Source organism: Triticum dicoccoides, chromosome 2B, assembly GCF_002162155.2.
Source record: "Triticum dicoccoides isolate Atlit2015 ecotype Zavitan chromosome 2B, WEW_v2.0, whole genome shotgun sequence".
NCBI lineage: Eukaryota > Viridiplantae > Streptophyta > Magnoliopsida > Poales > Poaceae > Triticum > Triticum dicoccoides.
In genome coordinates, this window is record NC_041383.1 from 115,277,285 (window position 1) to 115,300,170 (window position 22,886).

The window sequence follows — 22,886 nt, forward strand, 5'->3', positions numbered from 1 at the left end:
ACACAAAAAATAGAAAGGAGAAGACGAAACTGTCAATGACCCAGAGTCAGACTCAGCAATGATACGGATTGCCTTGTTCCGCCCCTATGTCCAACCCGCCACCACCGGTGCGCCCGATTGATGTCGTCTCTGAGCCGGCCCCTGCTGAACTGCCTGCCGCTGCCATAACCCGAGAGCCTTAGCCCCACATCGCTAGCTCACCCTGCCATCATGCCTCGTGTCGGGCCGACGGCTCACCTCCGCTGCCGCCGAAATTTGCGCCACCGCCGCGGCCTCACCCCGGGTCGGACCACCTCTGCCACAGTGGCCGCAGGTGCGACCTCGATCCGCCGGTCACCTCAGCCTGCCTCAGCTATGTCTCCGCCACCGAGCCACCCTCGTCGATCCATCGCGGACTCCACCTCTGCTGTTTTGGCGGCAGGCTTGCCTCGAGCTGCCAGCCGACTCAGCTCGCCTCGAGCGCTTACTACCTCCACCACTGAGACCCTCCGCCTCGGTCCCTCATCAAGCCAGCTGCTCCAGCCGCCGTGGCCTCACCTCGCCTCCGGCACGAGCCGTCCCTCCACCGCCATGCTCCACCTCGTCGCTTCTCCCCGGCCTCGTGCTGCCCCTGTGATGGCGTGCCTTGTCATCCTCGTGCTGGCCTGCTTGCCTTCAGCGCCCGAGAGCCGCCCGCCTTGCGAAACTTGAGCTGCCAAGTGTAGAGGTGCATCCGCAGCAGCAGTGGGTTGGAGAAGCGCCTCAGCGGTCGTGACCCTCCGTGGCCCGTCCCGAGCCGGTCGGGACTTACAAAAAATCACCATCACCATGGTTTCCCATTGCATTAAGCCGTCGTGGCCGGCGTCGAGCTACCCGGCCTCGCAGCCGCTATGGCCTTGCTCCTCCGCTTTAAAATGCGGCCTTGCTCCTCCGCTTTAAAATGCGGCCTTGCTGGGTTGCCTCGGTAGTGAGTCCGAGCTGCTGGTGTTCCTCAGCCGCTGTGTCAAATCGCCATGCTGACCCGCCCCTGCACCAGCCAGAAACACCACGACCCAAAAGCAGAGATGGATGGGGACTACACCACCCGTGCCCCCGCTGTACCTCCAGAATGGGCCGCCTGCCGCCTATCGCCTCGCCTGTGGCTTCGGCCGCCGTCGCACCGCACCAGCTCGCTCTGAGTTGCCACTGGCCAGGCAGGTCACCTGACTCTCGCTCCGCTTCGCCACCGCATACTCGTCAGCGCGTTTCCGTCATGCTTTGGGTCCACCCCGCGCTGAACTGCCGCCACTGCCGTGCCACCGCTGCCGTCGCGTGTCAAGCCGCCGCCTATTTTTGTGCCATCGCCGCATCCGCCTCGTGCCAAGCTGGCCTCGCCTTGAACCGGCTCCGGCTGCCACCGCACTCCTGACCCGCCAAGCCTTTCCGCTCGTCATCAAGGTCAACGAGGGAGTTAAACCGCAACACCTACCGGCTGTAAACCGCCATCGCAGACTCAACCCGCTGGACCTCTGCTCCTGACCCGCACCACAGCACCCCAAGCCGCCCGACCTCGTGGCTGTCTCCGTCAAGGCTTCAAGCCGGCCCCGCCGTCGCGTGCCGGCGCTGCACTGCTACTACCGTCACCCCCGCGCGGCCTCACCCAGAGCCGCTACTGCAGCCTCCCCGCGAGCTACTTCGCGCTGGTTGACCTACCGCAGCAGGTCGACCGGTAACTGCGTCAAACCGCCACCACGCGGAGCCGCTTTTGACAGATGATGTCTCCTGCTCTCACCACCACTGTGATTTCGCTAAGCCACCCGAGCCGCTCGTTTGCCATCCACTGAATCGCCAGATAGCCGCACCTATTAATCTCCATTACAGAGTTGAGCCGGCTTGGCTGCCCTCTGAACCGCGCCGCACGCGATTCAGCCCGCCTCGTGCCACCGTGTGCTTCTGCAGCACCAAACCGCCTCACCTTATCAGCCGTCGCTGGCCTCATCTCCTGCCTCGACCCACCTCGGCCTCGCACTACCGGGCAGGTGTTGAACCGCCGCGGCAGTATTCTGCCACCTGACGCGCGCGCCGCTCCGACCAAAAGCTGGTCCTGAGTCACCGTCGCTGGCCTCTCGTTTCATCCATACTGGATGCCGCAACCAAGTTTCCTTTCTTTGCTCTCCGCCGGCGCGGTCCGTTGCGAGCTGCCGCCCTCACCTGGCCTGACCCGCCACCGGGTCGTCATGCCCCAACACCCGCTTCAGCTGCCGCGGCCTGCCTACGCCTCACTCCTCTGTCGTGGCTACGTTGAGTTGCCCAGGACGAGCGGCTTTGCATTTGCTTTGGACCGCCATGCCGTCGAGAGTTCTGGAAACGGCTGTGTTAATGACGAAGATAGCATTAAAGGGGATTATCCAGTTGGCCTCGCCGAACATCTGTTGGAGTTGACTGAGTTGACTCTGATTGCAGCTGAATTGAACAATGGGTGTACTGGGCAATTCCAAGATCATCCGACATAAATTCCAGGTGCTATCCACCCTATTTGTTTCATCATTATACTTTAATTCTTCTGAGAACAGTTATCTGTTTTTACTGTTTTATACACAGGACAAATTGGTCCATGTTCATAGCAGATACGATGAGATCTTCTATCGTCTGAGTACATCAGGACAATTATTTACTCCAAGGTGGTGTTATGCCGTGGATATGGAGTTCACGACAACATTATTCTGCACGGACGCTTATCCGTGTTGTGCCATTCAATGGACAAGCTTAAGTTGCTACCCTTACGGACCAATCTGCATTAGCATATCAGGGTCACACCCGCTTAGGCAAGCTGCCCAATAGATATGTACAGGCCACTGAACTGCGGTCCAATGTATTCCAAACAATTTTGATGCAATGTTATCAGCCACCACCTGCACCGGATGGCTCAGTAGGGCAGGCGCACAAGCTGCCGCCACTGTGTTTTGTTTAACTTCAGCAACCAGCTGGGATGAACCGCTGGCCGGATTACAGACGCTAATCATACAAGGTCATTGATAACCTGCTGAGCTTCAACATATTCCAGCGTTCCACTGTTCAACTACATACCGGTTTATATCACGGTCAAATATGGAGAGTCTCAAGCCAACTCCTCGAGTCAACTTGGGACTCGGGGGCTACAATGATATGACTCAGCAAATGTCCGCGGTTTTCGGCGAAGTCAAGAACCCCAGGACGTTGGAGTGAAAGATAACCCGGTCCCGGAGGCTACTGCCTTATTGGTGAATATTTAAAAGTCGTCAGAAGAATCTTCCGGTTCAAAATGAAGAATGACGGTTTAAAATCCAGTTTAAGGGAAATTTGTTCCCCCATAAAGCTCTGAAGCTCTCAAATATCCGGTTGATAATTCGGTTCAAGGGAAATTCATTCTCCCACAAAGCTCTAAAGCTCTCAAATATCCGGTTTACAATTCGGTTCAAGGGAAAATTCATTCTCGCACAAAACTCTGAAGCTCTCAAATCTGGTTTAAGAGTTTTCGGTTCAAAAAGAATTAATTTCTCGCAAGTTCGAGTTTAAAGGTCAGCAAAAAAATTCGGCTGAAAATGAAGATTCCGGTTTAAGATCCGGTCCAAGAGAAAGATGTCTCCCATAAAGCTTTGAAGCTCTCAAATTCCGGTTTAAAATCCCGATTCAAGAAGAATCTATCTCTTGCAAAAAAGTTAAAGGTTGCCAAAGAGGACCTATTGCCATGATGCACGGTTCAAACATGGGTATCCCGCCTTATTGCCTTATCATATTATTAGTTACATGGGGGCTTCAGCTAACAAAGCGGAGTTCTGTCCATTAATCTAGCTATCACGCCACAACAAAGCTTGGGAGCTTCACACCCAAGGGTCCAAAGAGAGTCTTGTTGGTACGCGCATCTCAAACATAGGCACCCATAGAGCACAGCTTGCAAAGTTACTTGGGGCTTCTTTGTGCAATGCAACAAAGAGTTTGAAAGGACCGTTGTAATATGCTATCAAGCACGGCTTTGAAGCCTGGTGTATTCACCTAAAACCCCGGGTTAACCTGCCTTCGTCAAGTAAGCCACTCCTATCCAGGTAATCCTGGCATGACCCGCCTAACGTTTGACAAGTCAATCTTATACAGACCCTGAACTTGTCAAAGTTAAAACGACGATTAGTTAGTTGGAGGTCCATCTTAAAAGGCTTTGTCAAATGGTTTAACTCAGCAGCCTGACAGCCCATGAAAAGCCACAAATTTGGGCCTGGCAGCCCTTGAAAAGCCCCGACTACACGATTTTATTTGCCTTTGTCAAGATTTTTCTCTTTTGATAAATTTTATGTTGAACCGGTGTCTATTGACCCGGCATGACTATCAGTCATCAAATTATCCCGGTGTTCATTAACCTGGCTCGACTTTCAACTATAAGTTGTCAGTACATAATCACTTATAATCTGGTGTTTATTGACCCGGCCTGGCTTTGGACTATAAGTCGCCAGTATATATTTGGATTGCGCCATTGGAATTATGCGCTTATAAATCATTGGGTATATTGTTCAAATAGCCAACATGGCTGGATTTTTATTATGATTATCAATAACCAGTATTATGATTAAGGTTTTCAAAGTCGCTTTAGCGCAATGGCTATCATATTATCAATAGATATGATTTATTCTACAATTGAAGGAATAGTCCCGAGTTGTTGCAGGCTTATGACCCGGCACTTGGGGGCTACATTATTTCAGTTGAAATTACATCAAATACACAAGTCTCATGTCGCTGCAAGCATGCACCATGACACTTGGGGGCTAATGCAAAATCATTTTTTGCTCACCTTATTGAAGACCCGACTCATCACATTGTAATGAGCCGGCCCTTGGGGGCTACCAATTGCCTCTGTCAACAATTTAAGGTACAAAGCTTTTTATCCATTACATTGAAGGGTCCACTGCTCAGTTGGTAAAGCACAAGGCTCTTAACCTCGTGGACGTGGATTCAAGCCCCATGATGGGGGTTACATCATATGATGTTATTTTCATTGAAGTATATATCATAATCCCAGCTCAATATTATCTTACTGAGCCGGCCCTTGGGGGCTACACGTTGCTGTTCAAAGTTTACAAGATTATATTTACAAAGTCCCTGCTCATTGTTGCATAATGACCAGGCCCTTGGGGGCTACACTAGTTGAAGTTTTTATGAGCATCAGACAATTACAAGTCCCAGGTTTCTGCAAGCATGACAACCCGGCACTTGGGGGCTACATATGTGGAATACTCAATTCTGACTAGTGATTGAGATGAACAACCTGGATTTCTTCAAGATTGTGATATTTATATTGAAGCAAGTCTTAAGCTGTGCTATGCTACCTTCTTAAGACTTGGGGGCTACAAGTGATAGGCATATAAGAGGTATATTTTCAAGCTGGATGTTAACTACAAGTATGACCCGGTGCTATCAATATTTATAAACCGGTGATCTTGGCAATGATAAACCGGAAAGTTCTACGTCCTTAAACCGGGTGAAGATCAGATGAGTATTTCAAGGACCAATATTGTTTTTAAGCAATGAGAGCTGAATCAACGGAGTTATTCTTCACAATATATTTTCTATGAGAAACCAATGTCGGCAAGTTCATTATGAAGCTGGCCTATTAAACCGGATTTTCTAGAAGAAGGAAGTGACAAGGACTTAAGGATGATCAGGATCACTTTAACATGGATAAATCCAAATTAAACTGGGGGCTAATGTTGAGGATATACCCCGCGATATGACCCGGCCAGAGTCATAATCCGGTTGGGACTTGGTAAACCAGGGAGGTGTTAAAACGGCAGACAGTTAAGACAAATGGCTAAGACAAACGGTAAACCGGCGAGTGTTAAACCGGCAGAGTTAAGACAGATGGTAGAACCGGGAGGTGTTAAGACAATGTTAAACCGGCAGACGATGTTAAACCGGCAGACAATGTTAAACCGGCAGACCATGTTAAACCGGCAGACCATGTTAAACCGGCAGACAATGTTAAACCTGCAGACAATGTTAAACCGACAGACGTTAAGAAGCCCATGAAGGAAGTCAAGATAGTTTAAATCTTAGTCCGAGATGGACTCTACATGTAACCTGCCCCTTCAACTTATATAAGGAGGGGCAAGGCTCCCCAAAGAGGGACAAGCAAGAAACAATCTCTAGGGCTAGACACAACTAGAGGAGAGCCGGTTTACGGCGACTCCCTCATGATGATAATGAGATCTAGCCTCAAACAGCATGTAGGGTTGTTACCGGATGATGTTTCCCAGGGCCCGAAGCTGTCTAAACCCTTGTCTTGTGTTGCGTCTCTCGATTCCGCTCAATCCCTCACAAGCTACCACATAGATGCGTTGGCCTCGCAACTAAGTCCTCACACTAAGGACATCTAACCTGTTAATTCCACGACACAAAGGTTTCATTCCGTCTGGACTCTGTTTGATATTCCTTTTCTTCGGAACACTGAAATAGGCAAGAAAACGGCAATACGGGCTGGGCCTCCAGTTAATAGGTTAGTCCCAAAAATTATATAAAAGTGTAGAGTAAAGCCCAGAAACATCCAAAACAGGTAATATAATAGCATGGAACAATAAAAAATTATAGATACGTTGGAGACGTATCAATCATCCCCAAGCTTAATTCCTGCTCGTCCTCGAGTAGGTAAATGATAAAAACAGAATTTTTAATGTGGTATGCTACCTAGCATAATTCTTAATGTAATTCTGTTTATTGTGGCATGAATGTTCATATCCAAATGATTCAAAATAAAAGTTCATATTAACATAAGAAATAGTAATACTTCAAGCATACTAACTAAGCAATCATGTCTTCTCAAAATAACATGGCTAAAGAAAGTACATCCCTACAAAATTATATAGTTAGGCTATGTTTCATTTTCATCACACAAAATACTCCCATCAAGCACAACCCCGGTTTCAGCCAAGCAATTGTTTCATACTTTAGCAATCTCAAACTTTTTTCAACTTTCACGCAATACATGAGCATGAGCCATGGATATAGCACTATGGGTGGAATAGAATATGATGATGGAGGTTGTGTGGAGAAGACAAAAAGGGGAGAAAGTCTCATATTGACGAGTCTAATCAACGGGCTATGGAGATGCCCATCAATTGATGTCAACATGAGGAGTAGGGATTGCCATGCAACAGATGCACTAGAGCTATAAATGAATGAAAGCTCAACAAAAGAAACTGAGTGGGTATGCATCCAACTTGCTTGCTCATGAAGACCTAGGGCATTTTGAGGAAGCCCATTGTTGGAATATACAAGCCAAGTTCTATAATGAAAAATTCCCACTAGTATATAAAAGAGACAACAAATGAGACTCTCTATATGAAGAACATGGTGCTACTTTGAAGCACAAGTGTGGAAAAAGATAGTAACATTGTCCCCTTTATATTTTCTTTTTTTTGGACCTTCCTTTTTTATTTGGCCTTTCTTTTTTTTCTTTTTGGCCTTTCCCTTTTTAAGGGACAATGCTCTAATAATGATGATCATCACACTTCTATTTATTTACAACTCATGAATTACAACTCGAATCTAGAACAAGATATGACTCTATATTAATGCCTCCGGTGGTGTAACGGGATGGGCAATGAATTAAGAGTGACATGTATGAAAAATTATGCATGGTGGCCTTGCCACAAATACGATGTCAACTACATGATCATGCAAGGCAATATGACAATGATGATGCATGTCATGATAAACGGAATGGTGGAAAGTTGCATGGCAATATATCTCGGAATGGCTATGGAAATGCCATAATAGGTTGGTATGGTGGCTGTTTTGAGGAAGATATAAGGAGGTTTATGTGTGATAGAGCGTATCGTATCACGGGGTTTCGATGCACCGGCGAAGTTTGCACCAACTCTCAAGGTGGGAAAGGGCAATGCACGGTACCGAAGAGGCTTGCAATGATGGAAGGTGAGAGTGTGTATAATCCATGGACTCAACATTAGTCATAAAGAACTCATATACTTATTGCAAAAATCTACAAGTCATCAAAAACCAAGCAATACGCGCATGCTCCAAGGGGGGAGGTTGGTAGGAGTTAACCATCGCGCGCCCCCGATCTCCACACAAGGGAAGGCAATCAAAAGAGCACCCCATGCAATAAATTTGTTACACAACTTTTACCATACGTGCATGCTACGGGACTTGCCAACTTCAACACAAGTATTCTTTAAATTCACAATTACCCAACTAGCATGACTCTAATATCACCACCTCTATATCTCAAAACAATTATCAAGCATCAAATTGATCATAGCATCCAATTCACTTCTATGATAGTTTTCATTCAAATTACCATGCTGTTTAAGACTCTCAAAATAATATAAGTGAAGCATGAGAGTTCATTAATTTCTATAAAATAGAACCACCGCCGTGCTCTAAAAAGATATAAGTGAAGCACATGAGTAAATGACAAACTACTCTGAAAGATATAAGTGAAGATCAATGAGTAGTCAAATAATTATTTAGCTATGTGAGGACTCTCTCTTATTTAAGTATTTCAGATCTTGGTATTTTATTCAAACAGCAAGCAAAACAAAATAAAATGACATTGCAAGGATAGCACAACTCATGTGAAGAAGCAAAAAGTTAGGTTCAACCGATACTAACCGATAGTTGTTGAAGAAGAAAGGTGGGATGCCTACCGGGGCATCCCCAAGCTTAGATGCTTGAGACTTCTTGAAATATTATCTTGGGGTGCCTTGGGCATCCCCAAGCTTGAGCTTTTCTGTCTCTTTAATTCCTTTTATATAATGGTTTCCCTAAATCTCAAAAAACTTCATCCACACAAAACTCAACAAGAACTCGTGAGATAAGTTAGTATAAAACAATGCAAAAACCTTATCATTTTATACTGTAAAAAATTACTAAAATTATTATTCAAAATTGCATACTAAATGTCTCTGCATATTTAATACTCCTATCCTCAAATAGAATCATTAAACAAGCAAGCATATGCAAACAATGCAAACATAACAGCAATCTGCCAAAATAGTATAGTCTATAAAGAATGCAAGATTCATCATACTTCCCTAACTCCAAAAAATTATGAGAAAAATACTATGCTGTATAAGATTTATCAGATCTCAATATGCAAAAAGATTCAACATTATATCACTCTCTGACTTTTCTAGGGAATTTTTGCAACAGCGGTAAACTTTCTGTTTTGAAACAGCAACATGTATACTTGCAAGATAAGCATGGTAAAGGCTATCCTTGACATTTTTATTGAAAATATAGATGCAAAACATCATTATAATAACATCAAGAAAATACTAACAAAATGAAATGACGCTCCAAGCAAAACACATATCATGTGGTAAATAAAAATATAGCTCCAAGTAAAGTTACCGATGAATGAAGACGAAAGAGGGGATGCCTTCTGGGGCATCCCCAAGCTTAGGCTCTTGGTTGTCCTTGAATATTACCTTGGGGTGGCTTGGGCATCCCCAAGCTTAAACTCTTACCACTCCTTATTCCATAGTCCATTGAATCTTTACCCAAAACTTGAAAACTTCACAACACGAAACTCAAAACAAAATTCGTAAGCTCCATTAGTATAAGAAAATAAAACCACCACTTAGGTACTGTTGTGAACTCATTATTAATTCATATTGGTGTTAAACCTACTGTATTACAACTTCTCTATGGCTCATACCCTCTGATGCTGCTCATAGATTCATCAAAATAAGCAAACAACACAATGAAAACAGAATCTGTCAAAAACAGAACAGTCTGTAGTAATCTGTATCAAACGTATACTTGTGTAACTCTAAAAATTCTGAACTAAATTGGTGGACATAAAGAATTTGTCTATTAATCATATTCCAAAAGAATCAACTTAAAAGCACTCTTCTGTAAAAAATGGCAGCTAATCTCGTGAGCGCAAAGTTTCTGTTTTTTACAGCAAGATCATATAGACTTCACCCAAGTCTTCCCAAAGGCTCTACTTGGCACAAACACTAACTAAAACATAAAACCACATATAACCAGAGGATATATGAATTATTTATTACTAAACATGAGCAAAAAGTAAAGAACAAAAATAAAGTTGGGTAGCCTCCCAACAAGCGCTATCGTTTAACGCCCCTAGCTAGGCATGATGATTTCAATGATGCTCACATAAAAGATAAGAATTGAAACATAAATAGAGCATCATGAAGAATATGACTAGAACATTTAAGTCTAATCCACTTCCTATGCATAGGGATTTTTTGAGCAAACAACTTATGGTAACAATAATCAACTAGCATAGGAAGGAAAAACAAGCATAACTTTAAAATTTTAAGCACATAGAGAGGAAACTTGATATTATTGCAATTCCTACAAGCATATATTCCTCCCTCATAATAATTTTCATTAGCATAATGAATGAATTCAACAATATAACTAGCACATAAAGCATTCTTTTCATGAGCCACAAGCATAGAGAATTTACTACTCTCCACATAAGCAAATTTCTTCCCATGAATAGTAGGGGGAGCAAACTCAACAAAATAATTATCATGTGAGGCATAATCCAATTGAAAACTAAAATCATGATGACAAGTTTCATGGTTATCATTATTATTTATAGCATACGTATCATCACAATAATCATCATAAATAGGAGGCATGCTTTCATAATAATAAATATTCTCATCAAAACTTGGGGGACTAAACATATCATCTTCATCAAACATAGCATCCCCAAGCTTGTGGCTTTGCATATCATTAGCATCATGGGTATTCAAAGAATTCATACTAATAATATTGCAATCATGCTCATCATTCAAAGATTTAGTGCCAAACATTTTATAGACTTCTTCTTCTAGCACTTGAGCACAATTTTCCTTTCCATCATTCTCACGAAAGATATTAAAAAGATGAAGCGTATGAGGCAAACTCAATTCCATATTTTTTGTAGTTTTCTTTTATAGACTAAACTAGTGATAAAACAAGAAAAAAAAGATTCAATTGCAAGATCTAAAGATATACCTTCAAGCACTCACCTCCCTGGCAACGGCGTCACAAAAGAGCTTGATGCCTACTACACAACCTTCTTCTTGTAGACGTTGTTGGGCCTCCAAGTGTAGAGGTTTGTAGGATAGTAGCAAATTTCCCTCAAGTGGATGACCTAAGGTTTATCAATCCGTGGGAGGCGTAGGATGAAGATGGTCTCTCTCAAACAACCCTACAACCAAATAGCAAAGAGTCTCTTGTGTCCCCAACACACCCAATACAATGGTAAATTGTATAGGTGCACCAGTTCGGCGAAGATATGGTGATACAAGTGCAATATGGATGTTAGATAAAGGTATTTGTAATCTGAAATTATAAAAACAGCAAGGTAACTAATGATAAAAGTGAGCACAAACGGTATTGCAATGCTAGGAAACAAGGCCTAGGGTTCATACTTTCACCAGTGCAAGTTCTCTCAACAATAATAACATAATTGGATCATATAACTATCCCTCAACATGCAACAAGGAGTCACTCCAAAGTCACTAATAGAGAAGAACAAACGAAGAGATTATGGTAGGGTACGAAACCACCTCAAAGTTATCCTTTTTGATCTATCTATTCAAGAGTCCATAGTAAAATAACATGAAGCTATTCTTTCCATTCGATCTATCATAGAGTTCATACTAGAATAACACAAATCAACCAAAACCCTAATGTCACCTAGATACTCCATTGTCACCTCAAGTATTCATGGGTATGATTATATGATATGCATCACACAATCTCAGATTCATCTATTCAGCCAACACAAAGTACTTCAAAGAGTGCCCCAAAGTTTCTACCGGAGTGTCAAGACGAAAACGTGTGCCAACCCCTATGCATAGATTCCCAAGGTCACGGAACCCGCAAGTTGATCAACAAAACATACATCAAGTGAATGACGTGAATATCCCATTGTCACCACAGATAAGCACGGCAAGACATACATCAAGTGTTCTCAAATCCTTAAAGACTCAATCCGATAGGATAAGTTCAAAGGGAAAACTCAATCCATTACAAGAGAGTAGAGGGGGAGAAACATCATAAGATCCAACTATAATAGCAAAGCTCGCGATACATCAAGATCGTGCCAAATCAAGAACACGAGAGAGGGAGATCAAACACATATCTACTGGTACATACCCTCAGGCCCAAGGGTGTACTACTCCCTCCTCGTCATGGAGAGCGCCGGGATGATGAAGATGGCCACCGGTGAGGGATCTCCCCTCCGGCAGGGTGCCGGAATAGGGTCCCGATTGCTTTTCGGTGGCTACAGAGGCTTGCGGCGGCGGAACTCCTGATCTATTGTGTTCTTCGATGTTTTTAGGGTATATGGAGATATATAGGTGAAAGAAGTCGGTCAGGGGAGCCATGAGGGGCCCACAAAGGTGGAGGGCACGCCTAGGGGGGTGGGCGCGCCCCCTGCCTCGTGGCCTCCTCGAAGCTTCCCTGACTTCAGCTCCACGTCTCCTGGATCACGTTCGTTTCAAAAATCACGCTCCCGAAGGTTTCATTCCGTTTGAACTCCATTTGATATTCCTTTTCTTCAGAACACTGAAATAGGCAAGAAAACAGCAATATGGGCTGGGCCTCCGGTTAATAGGTTAGTCCCAGAAATGATATAAAAGTGTAGAGTAAAGCCCATAAACATCCAAAACAGGTAATAAAATAGCATGGAACAATCAAAAATTATAGATACGGTGGCTACGTATCACCACAACGCGCGACGATGACCATCACGCCGGATACACTAAATACAAATCCGTCCGGGCCGAATACAGCAGACCAGCTCCATCCGAGCTGTCTCGCGACGTAGCCCGACATAGAGCACCGCACACCCCCTATGCTTCACTGATGAAGTAATGGAGCATGAATTCCCAGAAGGGTTTAAACCCGTAAACATTAAATCATATGATGGGACAACAGATCCCGCGGTATGGATCGAAGACTTCGTTCTCCATATACATATGGCCCGTGGTGATGATCTCCATGCCATCAAGTACCTCCCACTAAAACTCAAGGGACCAGCTCGGCACTGGTTGAACAGTCTGCCCGAAAATTCCATTGGCAGTTGGGAGAACCTGGAAGATGCATTCCTTGACAACTTCCAAGGCACTTATGTCCGACCTCCGGACGCTGATGACTTAAGTCACATAATCCAACAGCCCGGAGAGTCAGCCAGGAAATTTTGGACTCGGTTCCTAACTAACAAGAACCAGATCGTCGACTGGCCGGACGCCGAAGCCCTAGCGGCCTTTAAGCATAACATTTGTGACGAGTGGCTCGCCCGACACCTCGGCCAAGATAAGCCGAAGTCCATGTCAGCCCTTACGAAGCTCATGACCCGCTTTTGTGCGGGCGAGGATAGCTGGCTAGCTCATAGCAACAACACCTCATATAAGCCTGGCATTTCCGACGCCAGAGATAGTAACGGCAAGCCCCGACACAACAGACACAAGCGTCGAAATAATGGTGATAACGCCGAAAACACGACCGTCAATGCCGGATTCAATGGCTCCAAGTCCGGTCAGCGGAAAAGGCCATTTAAGAAAAACAATCTGGGCCCGTCCAGTCTGGACCGCATACTGGATCGTCCATGTCAAATCCACGGCACCCCCGATAAACCAGCCTATCATACCAATAGAAAATGTTGGGTATTCAAACAGGCCAGCAAGTTAAACGCCGAAAACAGGGAAAGGGGATCGCAAAGCGATGTCGACGAGGAGCCCCAGCCATGGAACAAACAGGGACAGAAGAAGTTTCCTCCCCAAGTCAAAACGGTGAATATGATATATGCCACCCTTATCCCCAAAAGGGAGTAGAAGCGCGCACTAAGGGACGTCTATGCGATGGAGCCAGTCGCCCCAAAGTTCAGCCCATGGTCTCTTGTCCGATCACCTTCGACCGCAGGGACCATCTGACTAGTATTCGTCATGGCGGTTCAGCCGCACTGGTCCTTGACCCCATTATTGACGGATTCCACCTCACACGAGTACTCATGGACGGTGGCAGCAGCCTGAACCTGCTCTATCAGGATACAGTGCGCAAAATAGGTATCGATCCCTCAAGGATCAAGCCCACCAAAACCACCTTTAAAGGTGTCATACCAGGTGTAGAGGCCTGTTGTACAGGCTCAATCACATTGGAAGTGGTCTTCGGATCCCCGGATAATTTCCGAAGCGAAGAGTTAATCTTCGACATCGTCCCCTCCTGCAGTGGGTGTCATGCACTACTTGGACGAACTGCGTTCACTTGATTCAATGCGGTGCCACACTATGCTTACCTCAAGCTCAAGATGCCCGAACCTCGCAGTGTTATAACAGTCAATGGGAATATGGAGCGCTCCCTCCGTACTAAGGAACACACCGCGGCCCTTGCAGTAGAAGTACAGAGCAGCCTTCTTAGGCAGACCCTCAATTAGGCAATAAAGCCCCCGGACACCGTCAAGCGAGTCTGAACTACTCTGTAGCAGGACCGTCCGGCTCGTCCAGAGCTCACCTAGCAATTCGGCCTCCGTCCTAGTCCCAATCAAGCGGTGAAATTTGTGACGCACGTACATAATTACGCACTTAAAATACCATGGGCATGGACGGAGGCATAGCTAGACTGCGATCCACAATGCGGCTAAACCGCCCCTGGATCCACACACTTTCACTCTTTTTTCTCCTTTCAGGTTTTTCTCTTCTTGAGGCTTTTCTGATAACCTGATTATCGGACCCATAGCGGGACGTATACTCCAAGAAGGTAAGGGGTTTTGACGTACAAGGGAATCCCCAGGTGGTCTCTGCTAACAATTGCTATACCTATTTTACATACCCGCACGCAGCTCGCTCTTGGTCATGGCATGTCAAATAGCCCTATTTGCTTATCGCACTAATGGTATACATACGCCTTGACGTATTAATCAAATTACAACAGAAAATAATTCGCAGCGTCAGCTTATTACTTAATTTTTTCCTTGTCTGTTTATTTATTATCAATTGCACCCGTACATACTGGTATGCTTAATTCGCCAGGGGCTTCAGTGTACCCCATAACACGACAAGAAAGTCCGAGCACTTTATAGTATAGTTTGGCACCCCAAACTTATAACATTATATGCATCGGCTCCGAATCATGTCTTGGGTCAATAGTTGGGTTGCCCGGCTCCTGTGCTTGCTACCCTATGTTTCGCTATATCGGCTAGGGTAGTAAAGGGAGAACTACTGCGATTGTGTCCCGGTTCTTCCAGACGAGCACCTCAGTAGAGAAAGCCGAAAACTGACTGTCATGATGCGGCGAGAGCTGGTCGCTGTTCGAGAGGTTTCAAATCCTTAAAGATTTTTTCAACTTTATGTGAGGAATCAGTTTTCGTCCGATTAGGCATGTATAGCGCCCCAACTTCGGCCTTCCGAATACCATGGGCTACACCAAAATTTAAAATTATAGAACTCCTATGGCTAAGTGAGGGTGATAAAGTTGTATAGTCCGATTTCATTGTTCGTTGCGCTAAACACCTCCTTAAAGGACAGAAAACTTGGATAAAGGGCGTTTAGATTTATCCTGAACACCCTTGTACTAGCTACGTGGGGGCAGAAGCCGATGACTGGCCAACTCTCAGATTTTATAAACGGCCGCACAGGAGGAAATTTTTTAAATCAACAAGCATTATATTGCACAATGAACTTGTTTCATATTACAGGATAAAATGAATGCATTCATTCAAAGATTGCATCCTTTGCACATTGATCCGCCACAAGGCGGGATCCCTCCAGGACACTGTCATAGTATAGTTCGGGTCGGTGGTGCTCCTTGCCCTTTGGCGGCCCCTCGGTCATCAGTGTCGTGGTGTCCATCTTCACCCAATGCATCTTTGCACAGGCAAAGGCCATCCGCGCACCTTCAATGCAAACTGACCACCTTATGACTTAAAGTCTCGGGCAGGCACTCACAAGCCGTTTCACGAGTCTGAAGTAGCTACTGGGCATGGGCCCGGCAGGCCATAATAGGACTATGAGGTCCTTCGTGGCCAGTTTGGTCGCCTTGTGCAGCTCGACCAGTTGTTTCAGCTGGTCGCTCAAGGGCATCGGATGTTCTGGTCCAAGGTATTGAGACCAGAACAACTTCTCCGTCGAGCTCCCTTATTCGGCTCGGTAGAACTCTGCAGCATCTCATATGCTGCGCGGCATCCACAAATACTCCTAGAGAAGTCCAAATTCGGGTAAGTAAAAAGAATGTCTCCTTCACATGCTTGATTTGCATAACAAAAGCCTTACCCGCTGCAATCTTCTTGGCCGCCTGGATCTCATGGAGGGCCCTCTAGGCTTCAGCTCTGGCGTCTTGCATCCTCTGGAGGGCCTTGGCGAGCTCGAACTCTTGAGTCTTAGAGTCACGCTCCAAGGACTCGTACTTCTTGACGGCATCATGGAGCTCTTGATGGACCTTGCTGACCCGGGCCTCCTGCTTCTCGCACGCAGCGTGTTCCTTGGCCACTTTGTCTTCGGCCTTGGCTAACGCCTTCTTAAGGGCCGCCACCTCGGTTGTGGCCCCTAACAAAGTTCATGATGCTTTAATCAGCACGAACTATTTATCCTTCATAAATATACATGCAGGGTATTACATACCTTGCCTTTCCTCCAGCTGCCTCTTGACGAGGCCGAGCTCTACCTCGGCCCGCTCCAGGTTCTGCTTTAGTCCAGAGACCTCCGCAGTACGAGCGGCAGCGGCCAGCAGCGATGCCTACTTATTCACATAGACATCTTATGTTAGACTCCTATGAATATTATTTGACCCTCTATTCGGCTTTTCTTTCTGAACACCAAACAGAGAATTAGGGGCTACTGTCTACACTATGATATTCTTTCACAATTTTATTACTTACCTCAAAGCCTGTTAGAAGGCTAGTGTAGGCTTCGATTAGTCCGCTCTTGGTGGAAGGGATCTTCTCGATTACCATACTCATAAGAGTATGGTGTCTTCATCAATGGAAGCGCCGCAAAGCGCTTCCAGCAAGCTGTCTGGTGCCTCTGGATGGACAGATGTCACCGGTACAGGCGGCTCACCCCCCTCGTTCGGGAGAGGCTGCCTGCCTGAATCTGGAACCACTTGGGTCTCTAGAGCCGTATTCGGCTGCGGGCCAAACTGGCTGCGGCCCCCATTATCGGTGTCCATGGGGGTATTTCCCCCCATGTGTTCGGCAACCGGGGTTTCACCCTCCGGCGTCACCGAAACAGTCCCCCCTTGGCCTGGTATCCTTCAAGACAACACCTCGGTGTTGTCCGCGGCCTTGGGGGAGGAGGCTGTCAGAAGGGACTCGCTGTTCATCGCCGACAGATCCAGCGATCCCTCCGAAGAGGATGATATCTCGATGTTAGACTTGGCCGGACTGCTGGTACATGTTCGGCACATTAAAAAGCGATAAAGGAAAAAGGCCGGAAATACTATTATGTCCGGATACTTAGGATTCGGCCAGGGGCTTGGCCCTGGGCTCCCACTCCTCGCCGCTGTTGGTGGCTACGGCGGAGTAGTCCGGAAGGAAGGTTTTTCCCTTCTTGGATGCCTCGACCTCCCCATGTGTGGAGGCCTTCCTTTTCTTTCTCCCCCTAGTAGGGGGGAATGGATTTCCTCCTCCTCCTCCTTGTCGTCTTCGATGGAGGAGTGCGTCTCGGTGTCTTCGGACATCATGTCTGAAGCACCCTTGCGCCGGAGACCATCTTTGGTCCCTGTGGCCGTCTTCTTGGCTTTCTTCTCCGGCACCTCATAGGGCACCGGAAACAGCATCCTCGTCAAAAGAGGTGTTTCTGGATCTTCAGGTAGCGGAGCCGGACATTTAATCTGCTCCGCTATTGTTACCCAGGCCTGGAAGATTGGCATGGAGGCTTAGGTTCCTCCCACAGATATTCTAGTAAAAGATATATCTCGCAAACATGAAAACTTACCAGATTAGCCCGGCGTTTTGCGCTGAGCCCATGAACTTTGGTCGTGGACGGTGGTACCTCATTGGCCTTAAAGAGCACCTTCCAGACATCTTCGTGCATCGTGCCGAAGAGCTCTAGCAGCGTTTGGTGCTCGGCCAGGTCGAACTCCCACAAATTACAAGTCCGTCTCTGGCACAGAAGAATCCGGTGGAAGAGCATAACCTGGATCACGTTGACAAGCTTGATTTTCTTACTTATCATGTTCTGGACACATGTCTGGAGCCCGGTCAGTTCTTCTGCTGAGCCCCAGGCTCAACCCTTCTCTTTCCTGGAGGTGAGCCGCATGGGGATGACAGATCGAAATTCGGGGGTCGCCGCCCAGTTGGTGTCGCGCGGCTCGGTGATATAGAACCACCCCGATTTCCACCCCTTCACAGTCTCCACAAAGGAGCCTTCGGGCCAAGTGACATTGGGCATCTTGCCCACGATGGAGCCTCCACACTCCACTTGCTGGCTGCTCACCACCTTTGGCTTCACATTGAAGGTATTCAGCCATAGGCCGAAGTGAGGTGTGATGCGGAGAAAGGCCTCGCACACGACAATAAATGCTGAGATGTTGAGGATGGAGTTAGGGGCTAAATTGTGGAAGTCTAGCCCGTAGTAGAACACCAGTCCACGGACGAACGGGTGGAGGGGGAATCCCAGCCCGTGGACGAAGTGGGAGAGAAACACTACCCTTTCCTGGGGCTCCGGGGTGGGGACGATCTGCCCCTTGTCCGGAAGCCGATGAGCTATGTCTTTGGCCAAATATCCGGCCTCCCGGAGCTTCTTGATGTCCTCTTTCTTAATAGAGGCCATCCACTTGCCTCCCGCTCCGGACATGTTCAGAATGTTTTTGCAGAGAAGGCGAAAGCTTGGGCGTTGGAGCTCGAGAATGGATGAGCAGAGTGATGAGTATACAGACCTGGGGTAGGGTCATAGACACGCCCTACCCAAGGTCACTACCCTAAAAGATACGAAGTCCAAGATGTAATGAAGAACCCCCAGTCAAAAGTGTCGAGTGCAATAAACTCGACCAATCAAATCACTCGACCTTACAAGGAATCACTCGACCTACCAAAGATCAGGAGTCACTCAGCATTGCAACAGTCAGACATTCACTCCGTAGTCTTTAAGGTCATTAATAGCACTTAAGGCTGGCATTATCTGTAACGCCCCTACTTTATGTACATTAAGCCCCTTGTAATGGAGGATGGCTGGGGCCCTGGCGCACTCTATATAAGCCACCCCCTCCTCTGGGACAAGGGTTCGCACCCCTTGTAATATCACACACACATAATCCAATCGACCGCCTCCGGGCACCGAGACGTAGGGCTATTACTTCCTCTGAGAAGGGCCTGAACTCGTAAACCTCGCGTATACACCTTCACCATAGCTGAGATCTTGCCTCTCCATACCTACCCCCCTTTCTACTGTCAGCCTTAGAACCACGACAGTTGGTGCCCACCTTGGGGCAGGTGTCTTAGCGACTTCTTGGTGAAGTTGCAATTTTTTCCGATCCTCGTCATCTTGGTTTTCGGTGGTGATTTGGCTAAGGGGAGCGAGATCCGTCTCGGCGCACTCGTTTTCATCGCCGACGACTCCGCTTGGCCCCAAGAAGCTCCCCTTGACGTCGAGACACTCCCTGTCCGAGGGCGACACACTTTCGCATGTGCATTCACGACGTCCTTCTCCGACAGCCGCCGACTCAGTATCGGTAGGCTCCAAGGACGTCGTCTCCCTCCGATGTTCGCCGCCGCAAGCGATCCAGTCGGTCGCGGCTCCAGTGGTGGGTAAAACATGCGGTGGCTCGACATTCAGCCACCTATCAAGTCACGGCAATCGAGCCCGACGAAACTCTCTACGGCCTGTTCGATCCATCGACTGGCTCCGTCGAGACCGCATCCGAGTGTGATAGCAGCGACCCTGCGGCTGAAGTCTTGATGGTCGACGGACCACATAGTCCGCTCGGTTTCCACCGTGAAGACGATGAGGGCGGGGGCGGCGATCCGTTGCACGCCCACGAGGAGTACCATCCCGAACCCCTCTCTTTGCAGCAGAGAGAGGAACTTCGTCCCGCAACATGGATGCTCTCCACACACCCATCATTGGAGAAACCCCCAAGGCTCGGGCCTTGTAGTGGTGCGTTTGGCCAATTTGGCTGAGCACACTCGACTAGAAAACCTCCAGCGTGCTCTTGACGAGCGTGCTCGAGAACGGATTCCCGAGTCCAATAAATGACAACTTTTTCCACCTCCACCTAAGGTATACCGCACTCCGATTCAAAATCTCACAGCTGCAGCCCGGATAGCGGAGTCAATTCAGCCTTCCCAGTCAGAGGCTGGCCGAGGTTTGATGCAGATCCGGGCCTTACTCCGGGCAGCAGGGGAGCTGAACACAGCGGTATCTCAGTCACGGGATAGGATCCATAGCAGATCCGTGGTGGCAGATACTGTCCAGTCGGCCCACAGTCCAAGATCGCCCCTGCGGTGTGAAGGCCGTGGGCAGTATGATCACCGGCTCGACCGCGACAACCATCGTCGCATGCCCACACCTCCTCCGCGGAGTACATCATATGTGCCTTGGCAGTATGATGACATACGCCTTCACAGCGGCGAACGTAGAGCACCAGTCGACCCAAGGGAGCCAGGCTTTGATGGAAGATCTATTCTCGTTCAGGATTTGGTCGACCAGAACAGGGCACACAGAGTTGACCTTGGCAGAGATCGCTCGACTGGCAACAGGGTTCATGTTTCAGGCCTAGAGTGTTTCAGCAGAGCCATCAGGGCTGCAGTGATTCCCCCCAACTTCAGGTTGGCGACTGGAGTCAGCAAGTTCACTGGGGAGTCCAAGCCTGAAACTTGGCTTGAAGACTACCGAGTGGCTGTACAGATTGGTGGCGGGAATGATGAAGTGGCAATGAAGCATCACCCTTTGATGTTGGAAGGATCAGCCAGAGCCTGGTTGACTCAATTAGCCCCGAACAGTATATACAGTTGGGAAGAGATTGCTCGAGTGTTCGTCAGAACTTTTGAGGGCGCTTGCAAGTGGCCATCGGGGTTGAAATAATTGCAGCATTGCGTGCAGAAACCGAGTGAGACACTGAGGGATTTCATCCATAGGTGGACCACTTTGCATCACACGGTGGAGAATGTATCTGAACATCAAGCAGTGTGTGCCTTCAAAGAAGGCATTAAATATTGAGAGCTGGTCCAGAAGTTCAGTCAGACTAGGGGTATGACTCTGACTCGGATGATGGAGATAGCCACCCGGTACGCGAACGAAGAGGAAGAGGATCGACTCCGCAGCGGAAAGGGCAAACCATTTGGCCAGGACACCGGCGGAAGCAATCGGAAACAAAAGCAAAAGGCCGAGCACGCAGCACCTGACGAAATTGCAGCGGTGTCTCAAGGGAAGTCTAAAGGGAAACCTAAGGGACCCTGGAACCCTAAGAAGGTAAGGGACCAAGCAGGAAATGATGTGTTGGATTTGCTGTGTCACATTCACACGAAGAAGGATGAAGAGGGTAATCTGATTTACCCTAAACACACCACTCGACAGTGTCGGCTCCTGATCCAGCAGTTCCGAGAGAGTCAACCCAATGAAAAAGGAAAGGAGTCCGACAGAGACGAGGATGAGAAGGAAGACGATGGTTATCCCAAAGTCAATTCCACCCTGATGATTTTTGCTGATGTTGAAAGCAAGATTCGATTGAAAGTTATCAACAGAGAAGTGAATATGGTCACCCCGGCAACGATGACTGCATACCTGAAATGGTCCCAAACATCCATCACATTCGACCAGTCCGATCATCCTACGCGTATAGCCACCCCCGGGAGGCAAGCGTTGGTGGTCGACCCGGTGGTCGAAGGCACTCGACTGACCAAAGTGCTGATGGATGGTGGTAGCGGCCTGAATATCCTTTATGCTGAAACCTTGAAGGGGGTGGGCATTCTGATGTCCAAACTTAGCGAGAGCAATATGAGTTTCCATGGCGTTATCCCTGGAAAGAAAGCCGAATCACTCGGCCAAATCGCCCTTGATGTGGTTTTCGGTGATTCCAAGAATTACTGTAAGAAAAAGTTGACATTTGAAGTTGTGGATTTCCAAAGTGCCTATCATGCCATTCTGGGTAGGCCTGCCTACGCACATTTTATGGCTTGACCGTGTTACGTATACCTCAAGTTGAAGATGCCTGGTCCCAGAGGTGTGATCACAGTTACTGGCAATCGGCAAAAGGCAGAGGAATGCTTCCAGAAGGGTTGCAAAATTGCCGATGCACAAATGGCAGCGGTTGAATTTCAAGAATATCAGAAGAATGCAGATCCGAGCGACTTACTTCGAGCTACGAGACCTGCCACAGATTCTGCATTTCAGTCGTCCGGTGAAACGAAGCCGATTCACATTCACCCGACCGATCCCAATGCCGCACCGACTCATATCTCAACAACACTCGACAGCAAATAGGAAGAAGCGCTCATTCAGTTCCTCTGTGAGAACTAGGACATCTTCGCATGGAAACCTTCTGACATGTCGGGTGTACCCAGAGGACTGGCTGAGCACCGTTTGCGCGAAGTTCCCAAGATAAAACCCGTCAAAGAGCATCTTCGGCAGTCCGTCGTACAGAAGATAAAGGCAATTGGCGAGGAAGTGGATCGACTCCTGGCGGCAGAGTTCATCCGAGAGATCTACCACTCCGAGTGGCTTGCCAATGTGGTCATGGTCCCTAAGAAGGACGATTCACTCTGTATGTGCATTGATTTCAAGCATATCAATCGGGCCTGCCCAAAAGATCATTTCCCTCTCCCCGCATCGATCAAATTGTTGAATCGACCGCGGGGTGCGAGCGCTTGTCTCTTTTGGATGCATATTCTGGGTATCATCAGATCCGACTGTATGGTCCCGATGAAATAAAAACAGCTTCCATCACCCTGTTCGGGTGCTTTTGCTATGTCACCATGCCAT